Genomic DNA, 9043 nt, shown 5'->3' with positions numbered 1-9043 from the left:
ATTTTACGCCTACCTTGTGACGTCACTCGCAAATCCCTCGTCGCGATTGGTCGACCAGCCTCAAAACCCCGCCTCTTTCTGGGCGGCTTAACCCAATCAGCGAGCTCTGCGTCCCGACCGTGCTTCAACAGACCACTGCGGAGTCGATCCCAAAAGAATCGAACCTTACCAGGCTATCGATACCGAGCTGTATTGATTTGAACGGTGCGGATCGAGCGTGGGTGTAATCAATAGAAATTCCGGATCGATTCCTCGGGCCGAACTTGATGGCGTCCGTTGGCAACCGCGACCTCGTCCGCGTTGTAATGAACCCCGCGTGAGGCGAGCGGCAACTTCGCAAGTCCCCTCCACCTCGGCTGCGAGCGATCAAGGTAGGGCCGTGAGTCACCTCGCCGATGCGACAACTCGGAATAGTTGACGGCCTCGATGTTGTTACTCGCGCAGCGGAGGAGAGCCGCTTGTGCCCCCGAATGTTTACATTTGACGCCCGCTCACACTGAACGGCCACCCCACCGGTTTGTTCGCTGCGTCGCCGATTAAACCATTGGACATGACAGCGTCGCTTTTGTTTAGATTCAAAGCTTTCGTGACTGAGTTAACGTTACTCGGTGGTCTTAACGTCGCTTGCCTGTGTGCGTAGAGCGCGTTACTTTGATTTTAATTTTCTTGTCTTGTCGCTTGTTTTACGAATGTTAGGGGCCGTCCATAAATGACGTCACGCGATTTTGGACGATTTTTTACCCCCCCCCCTCGTCACGCGGCGTCACAAAGTCAGACCCCCCCCTCATATATGACTTCACAAAGCTCTGCCCCCCCCACAAAAAAATAAAACATGCTTCAAATCGCTTTAAACTATTGTCATTGTAGTGCGTGTTTAATGTGCCGCTGCACTCTGATGTTGTGGGAGAAAACATTTATTTAAAAGGTGGCGTTGGAAAGATGAAATTTAGCATAAAATTCACTTCAAAATTCACAATATTCAACGTCTAATTAAAACTGCAGATGTTCAGAATATTATATTGAAATTCTCTTATAATTATAAAATATTAAAAGTAATTCTAACTATGAAAAAAATACTTTAAACTTTGTAGTAGAACGAAGCAAAATGGAGACCGCAATTATAACAATCACATATTCATTCCACAGAATGAAAAGCCCTGGTAGAATTATGAAAATCTAAATGTTTAATAACAATCATTCAAAACATTTACTAAATGTATGCTTCTCAATTCTCCCGTGGAGAATCAAAATGCTCCTTCATGGAATATATAAAAGGTGACCTTAGTAAATTTAAATAATCAAATAGTTAATAATGAAAATTAATCATAATTAGTGTTATAACAATTATATTTAATTAAGTAAGAACGTGTTGTTTATATTTAAAGTTGCACATTTTGACGTGACGTTACATTTCTCAAAACCCCCTCCCCCCCTCGTCACACATCGTCACAAATGTCTGACCCCCCCTTAGGTGCGTGACGTCATTTATGGACGGGAGATGATGAAGGGTGTTGTGTCGTCATAAATAGAGTGGCGTCTAATAATAGACGTGTGTGTTTCAACATAAACATGAAGCCTAAGCAGCTCATTGAGGTCGACTATTGATCATCGGGGATCCCTCCCGTGTTATTCACACTTGTGTGTGTTTACCCGTTTACGTATTGAGGAGGCGATGGGGGCTCATTGAGGTACATTTGCACGCGATCACTGTATACGTTAAGGGGGACACGGATTAGTGGACATAAGCTATTTGAATGCTCGAGTGATAGCCTATTAGGTAGCGGTAATAAACCCATAATACCTAGCTAAGCACTATGAGAGTTAAACTACTACTTTGTGTGAGGACACTCTGGGACAAAGCTGCATTGATCAAACATTAAATGTGACTAACATTTGTATAACCAATGGCTGACACCGTTTATTCCCACCCCAAGTAGTCTGAGCGTCCGTTTTATTCACATCGAAAGGAAGGTTGCAGAGCCGTGAGCGCGCACATGTTACGTGCGTACACAGCGGCCAGGGAAGCACACGGGAGGTGGACGTCGCACCTCTTGCGTGTGCCCACGCACCGAGAGCGTGGCGTGTAACTCCACGCGGTTGGGTTGCATCCTGGCAGTTTGTGCTGACGCTGCTGGTGTAATGAGGTTGTAATGCGCGTAATCTATCCGTGGCGATAAGAGCGCGGCGTGTTGTGTTTCTGGCAAACAATAGCGAGCGAGTTGCCCAGGAACTGCAAGTAATGTAATTGGGCGGTTCCGTTTCATGCTCGCCGTCTGCACTCTGAAACTTTAATGCCGTGAGGTCGTTGCTATGTAGATAAGCCTACGGGCAGCAGAGTTTAGGTCTGATCTTGCCTCGAAAAACTGCACGGAGTTGAATCGAACGTGTCGAGTTTTAAAACTTTATCAGGATTCAAGGCAATTAATTAACAGGTAAAGTAATTCAGACTCGACTTGTGAAATTATTTATTGTTAAAGCTGCACTGAACGAGGAAATCATGTCATTCAAAATGTGTTTAAAAAGAAAATGTCATATATTATCATGTAACAATTTTTACTGTCTTTGTCAGTAGAGAAATATTTACTTAGCATTATGTGAATGTGTTCACTGATCTAAAACCCACCGATTGGTGGCTAGCGAACAGTGTCATCGTGGAAAGTATACTCTCATATGAACCTGGAGGCCAGAGTTCATTCCTGGCCATGACTAACATCAGTGGCAAGTGATGTCTGAGCTAGTCCTGGGCTTCACCTCTTCACGAGCTCGCACAGACCAACTTGATCAAATATGGTTGCTGATGTTAAGAGGTTCAATGTTTACTGTCGCCCCATTTGGTTCGTATCATGTTCACTTCCGTACCCTGTATCGTGTTTGTGTTGTATCTCTGTGGTGTTTCTGTACCATTTTAGATGTTAAAGTTGTTCACATTGTTCAGCTTGTTGAAGTTGCAATATGCATGAATGACGCTATGCGGTCAAACAATTCACATGAACGACACGGAAATCAAAATGTTTTGAAATCATTGTCAAAAATACCCACGCGATGAAGGTTTGTTGCACCAATCAGAGTGTCCACGTTCCACTGGATTGTAGAATGCTTTCTGCAAGGTTAGGCCGGTGTCATGACAGATCTGACAAACTCATGAGTCCTCTGGACAGCCGTCTCGATGGTGCTGTGATTGAGACGGTGGAGGTCCACTCTTTACCTGGATGGATAAAAGTAGTCCTCCATTCTTGCAATGTTGCCACACAGATGGATGTTTCTTAAGCAGATTATGTTGTCCATCATAGCAGGAAGACCAGTCCTCCTTGACTAGACGTCAGTATTGCGACAAAAGTCAAACCAGATTTGAAGTTTTCGTGACTGCAAGGATCCATACCGTTTGTTTTTTTCGGTAAAGTCACGTAGGTGAAAAATAATAATAATATAAAAAATAAAATAAAACTAGATTTAGTTATTTCTATAAAAAAATGTTTTTATGTAATTCTTATTTGTTCACCTATGAAAGAACCAAGAAGATGAACTACGTGACTTTACCGAAAGAACCAAAGAGTATAAAAGTCAAACCATCTGGTGCCAAGGAGCTGTCACTCGCACTGCATGTGGCAGGAAGGCCTGCAGCCTGTTTAAGTCTGACTGCAGGAGAAGTCCACATCTCATCGCCAATCAGTAAGACTGGCATCACGGCATCACGCAAGCCTTGTTCATTTACATCTCGGTCGACGTGATGAAGCGACGTTGAGGCCAGATATTGTGGCATAATGGATGCAGCCAAGCCGATCCTTTGGAGGATGTCAGGCTTGCAGTGGCCACCCAATGACTGCTTGCTTATTTTGACAAAAAGATATTAAATTTAACCACATCCTGATTTATAAAAAAAAAATAGACCTCTTAATCCATCATATTTTGATTGGTACAGAAATGTGTGGCTTAAAACAAAGTCATGAATGTGGTGGGAGAAACATTTTTTGTATACCTTGTTTTAAAGTGATTTGGACCAGCCCCTGGGAATTATTGCGCAAACACGAGAATTTAATCCGCTGCTTTTATATAATTATTTCTTTGAATACAATGTTCCCATTTTAAATCACTGCCAAAGTGCACGGCCAACCCACGCAGCGAGCACGTGGCTCCTCCCTTCCATTTTCCTCGCTCGGCACCCAGGCCCTATTGGCGTAGGCCACGGTGATCATATGTTTTCCTGCCCCTGCATCGCCCATTGGCCACACACACTGCATTACCGCTCTAATTCTTGCTCACTCTTCCAGTTATAGGACTCCGGTGTCAATTTCTGCCTTGAATGCAGAAATGTGAAACTGCACAATTGTGCTCTTGTCATTGGCCAACGGGAATTACCGCTTTTGCACAATGTCACTTAATTGTTGTATGTTTTGGGTTAGATCGCGTAAATATCCATAACATTTACAATCTGAGTATGACGTTTCGCCAGTAATAAATGGAAATGTTGTGGATTTGCTCTCCAACACACCGGTCTGCTGTATTAGTAGCGAATTGGCATGTTCTGTTTATGTGACAAACCTTACTAAATGGCTGTGTCGGGTGGTGACGGGTTTAACGAGATATTTATCTAACCTAAAAAAAACTATTATGGATGATATTGGTCGCGAAAGCCTACGTGTTAAACTTATTTCCGACCATATGGTGCAGTCCAGAGCCTAGTAAGGATGCTGTTGTGGTGTCATTGTTAGGAGACAACTTCTAGAAGACGCTGGTTCGGTCTCCCAGCATGGCAGTTAAAACAATCGGAAAGTCTCTTTCAATCCTCCAGCCTCTGTCCATCCAGCAGTGTCGATTGGTACACCACAGGCAAATCAGCAGGGTGCGTGTCGCCTGGTATAGTGCAGGCACTCCAGCCTCTTCCAAGATGTCTGGCTAGTTTGGAAAAGTGGGCAAAGATACCCTCTAATGAGGTCCTCTAGAGCTCCGTCTAGTGGGAGGCCCTTCTCCCAGCAGTGTCCTGAACAAGCAATTGCAGGGCTGCACCTTCATCTTTGATACAGCGTAGTACCCGAACGTGCCAGCGCGTGGCACTGTTGCGCTGACAAATTCAGCCCTTGCCCACAACAGATTATCCTTCGCCACTGAAACTGAGCCTCAAACCATTACAATTATCGCAACTACCTCCAAATGAAATAAACACAACGGAAAATGACGGCTTTGCGTGCGGTGACCGTACGTGTACATCACGAAGGCTCTTACTACAACTGCATAAGTGAAACAGCGTGGAGGCAGTGTGGGATTTCCCACATGGTCTCATTGTGCGTATTCTGTCCAGCGTGTCATAGTCACACGAGTAAGAGCGGTCGTCATTTCAGTCGCTCGTGTCCAACGTGGACTCCCTGGGAAATCCGAGGCGGCTCCTCCGTGCGTCGCTTGTGGACCAAAAACGTCACGTTACGACGAGCGGTTCACGTAAGTCACACACCTGTGTGAACTGTGGCACGTAAGTGTGTACGTTGAACTTCTCTCGCACCGTACGTAGCCAACCGTGCTAATCGGAGGTGCGTGGGAAGGACAAAAATGAGCGTGGTGTCACCAGGACAGGCAAGGGGATACAACAATAGCAGAAAGGAGACCTGTGGAGACTTGTGATGAAATGATGAGTCAATTGCACAAGACAAGTTAATATGTTACCTTAGTTTACATTGGCTTTAGATGTTTTATTATCATTGGAGGTGGATGACAACCCATCAGATGAACTTGAGAGTGGGAGTAGGGTTCAATAGAGGAGCCTGGAAGCAGCCAAACCTTTAAGAATTGCAGACAGGTGCCTTTGTTTTCAGATTAAACTTTAGATTTATCGGTACCAAACATCTTAACCACTAGCGCTTCACATTTGGACAGCTTCTTCTGAAGTCAGTGGTCAATGGGGTCCTTGACCTCATTCAGTATAGCTGAAGTGGAATTCTGTAGGTCAGCGACACAGCATTTGTTGAAGCTTGTTATTCATTAGATGCTTACAGAAAATGAATTTTTTTTTAAAGCGGCCTCATGAGTAACATTTATCAAAATATGAGCATTGTTGTATTGGAAACAAATTTACATTTCGAAAAAAATTGGATTTCTACATACATCTCCATTATTTAATTATTTCATTCATTGAATAAATATGCAATTTGTGTTCTTTACAATACAATTTCGCAAGATGTTTAACACAAACAAAAATGTTATTACACATTGAACTCAAGTAATAAATTACATAATGTGCTTTGTGATTGAAAGAGCAATTTTCTATGATGTGGAAATTGTACTCGTGCAGAACTCTAGTTTAACGCAAAGTGGGTTCATCATAGACAACAACAACAACTTACATCTGTCGTGCATTTCGGAGCACAGCCACTGCTGTGTGGCACGGTGCATGCACGGAAGGACCCACATCGTCAAAGTCGGTGACCAACCCTGCTTTATCCTGGACGCTCGGGACTTGACGACTTATTCATTCATCAGTTAACGTTGGGTCAGAAACTTATGGCACGTGCACGTTGTTAAAGAACCAATTATGCGTTTGAGAAAAATATATTATACATGCACCACATGGGCAAAAAGACTGCATTTGTAATTGTAAGTCCCTATTGCACTCCCAACATCGTCAGTTAGCCTCCTGTGTTGGTGACCATTGGCTTGATGTGCTTTATAATATCAGTCCACTTTATTATTTCGATATCGCAACATGCTTTCATAGAAAAAGACGAGTCACATAAAACACATCAAGTGATGTTTTTGTTGTAGGCTGTGCTGTAAACTTGCGTTAGCTAATGAATAAATTGCCAAATGTGTGTAATGCAACAGCCATGCTCTTATCAGACTGCAATTAGGTAACAACTTTTTTTTAATGGTTTTATCAATCTAATACTATTTGGTAATTTCTTATTGTGGTATTCCCATTTTCCTTTGCAAATTAGAATAATTTTGTGAATATTTTTTTACGGCGAGTAGTTTGTGTACATCACCAGACAGCGTGTCGCGTTTCTTAAGAAAAACTGAAAGCACTCGCATCTTCTGGGTGACTTGTTGCATCCTTGATCTCTGCTTCTCACCAGGAATTACTCTCATTGCGGCGCCCTGCCAGGGAGCCCAGTGCTGACCTAGGGGTCGGAAGTCGCGGCTGCGTGGGTCATGCTGGCGTGCGCGGCCGAAGGGGGGCCCTTGGGCCCCGCCCCCCCCCCCCCGCCCCCCACTGCTCCACGCTTTTCGGCCGATCAAAGGCCCTGGCGTCTCGCGGCCCCTTGTTGTGAGTTTTTTTTTGTTCGTCTCTCGCCCTGCGCTAATTGGCTGGCAGGAAGGGGCCCGAGGGGAGCGTCCCCGGAACGCTTTTGTCGTGGCCGTGCGAGCCCGGGGCTGTGGACGGATATGCGGCTGAAAAGGCACGGGCACTTTAAATCAATAATAATAATAATAATGAAACGTATAAAATACAAAATTCCTTCATTACGACTGCTGCCCAAAAAAGTGGGCAGAGCCGTGCCCCGTGGCGCATCGATGTCGCCGTCGGTGCGTGGCATGCATTGTGAACTTTTTATTATATTTTCAGTCAAAGCCGTTTAGATTTCTCCCTCTCTCTGTACTGGACCCCTGCCCGCTTCCAAAAAGTGAGTCTACAATGGCGCAGGAAGGATCTAGTGGGGATGCTTTGTGCCTTGGCATGTTTTGTTGGCTTCTGGCCATTTATAAACTGACTTGGAGGTTAAAAATGTCATGTTTTTATGAAGTGGTGCTGGTGAGAGATTCAGGAAGAGGAAAGTTATTCTTAGCATGTTTCAGAAAATTTGTCCTATTATTTCCAGGGTGTATTAAATGAAGGGATATTAGAAAATTAGTGTTACTTGGATATGCCTAAATTATTAATTCACTAACGTTGCAAACTACTTTTTGGGAATGTCACAAATACCGTGCATCATTATAATTATCATCAGACACCAAAAATATTTCCCAAATCATGAGCAAACACAAGATCCAGGTTCGATTTAACACAGTGTAGTAACGCTCACGACTCGTTCACACCGGAGTTGGAGGCACACTTGTTTATTTAACACCAACGTTGTGACATACACATTTGAGGGGGTATCGGCCCCCTCACCCGTCTATCTGAGGACACACCTCTCTAGCTAACCCTAGCCTGCCTCTGAGTCCTCCACTAATGGGCTAGGGGAGGCTATCTTGGCCCGACACTGGTCAGTCGGGCCCGGTACCCAGAGTCCAGACCAGCACTGGCTCTGGCTCTGGTACCACGCCACTGGCTCGAGCCTGCGCGGTCCTGATAAGGACGGCGTACCAGGGGGAGTCCAGGGCTCTATCTCAGACGTCTTCCGCCTCCTCTTCTTTAGCTAAACATCACTCCCGAGCCCTTCGATACAATCCCCTTTTATACCCAACCCCTCCCTGAGGGGTGGGGCCCCGGGGGATCATAACGACCGAATCGACCCCCCAGGGTGTCTGGCGCGGACGTCGCAGAGGGCACCTGCTTGTGCACACATGTAGCCCCGCCTACTGTGTTTGTTTACCATAGGCTGCCATGCATAACGGGCTCTCTCTCTAACACCCCTACATCACTCCCCCCCGCATAGCATGCAGCCGTCCCGGCTGCCAACATACAAAAATTTGACAATAAAGGTGCCTTCACCCCCTGACCGCGCGTGTGCCTCACTATTTTTGAACAATAACAGGAACCAGAACAAGAACGCAACAACAAGATGAGAAACAACCCGACGCACCCCCCCGAATAAATACGAATTCCGTAAAAAAAACAGCTTATATACAACCAGCAGGGAACCCACCCCGCACACACAACAAACGGTGAACCCAGCATATGTACATCCGAGGAGCGGGAACCACACCATCCACACAACACCCAATAAACACAACAGCTATGTACACATTTTCCGGCCTCACAACAGTTTGCGCATTTTAGCGCGCGTCCTTGCAGCGGGCCCCTCACACGGGGTAACCCCGCGTGGCGGACAATCAGGTGGCGACTGTCCGTCTTGAGGTGAGCATTCCTCTGACTCCGCGTGACCCTCGGCAT

The 9043-nt window shown here is 45.3% G+C and overlaps 1 protein-coding gene across 5 annotated transcripts in view; it reads left to right on the top strand.

The window, feature by feature from the left end:
• The first annotated feature begins 124 nt into the window (after positions 1–124).
• The window catches only part of WDPCP (WD repeat containing planar cell polarity effector), a 42360-nt gene continuing 33441 nt past the window's right edge, over positions 125–9043 (top strand). For 2 of the 5 annotated variants that reach the window (XM_078596576.1, XM_078596580.1), the window contains exon 1: positions 820–7252. The gene's annotated coding sequence lies outside the window, so the exon portion shown is untranslated. Of the gene's footprint in view, positions 372–819; positions 7253–9043 lie in introns of those variants that run through there. The other 3 variants (XM_078596578.1, XM_078596577.1, XM_078596579.1) reach the window with 3 other exon arrangements.

The sequence above is a fragment of the Lampetra planeri genome, chromosome 7 (assembly GCF_965212315.1).
Source record: "Lampetra planeri chromosome 7, kcLamPlan1.2.h2, whole genome shotgun sequence".
NCBI lineage: Eukaryota > Metazoa > Chordata > Hyperoartia > Petromyzontiformes > Petromyzontidae > Lampetra > Lampetra planeri.
This window is presented reverse-complemented; position numbering and strand designations above follow the sequence as displayed.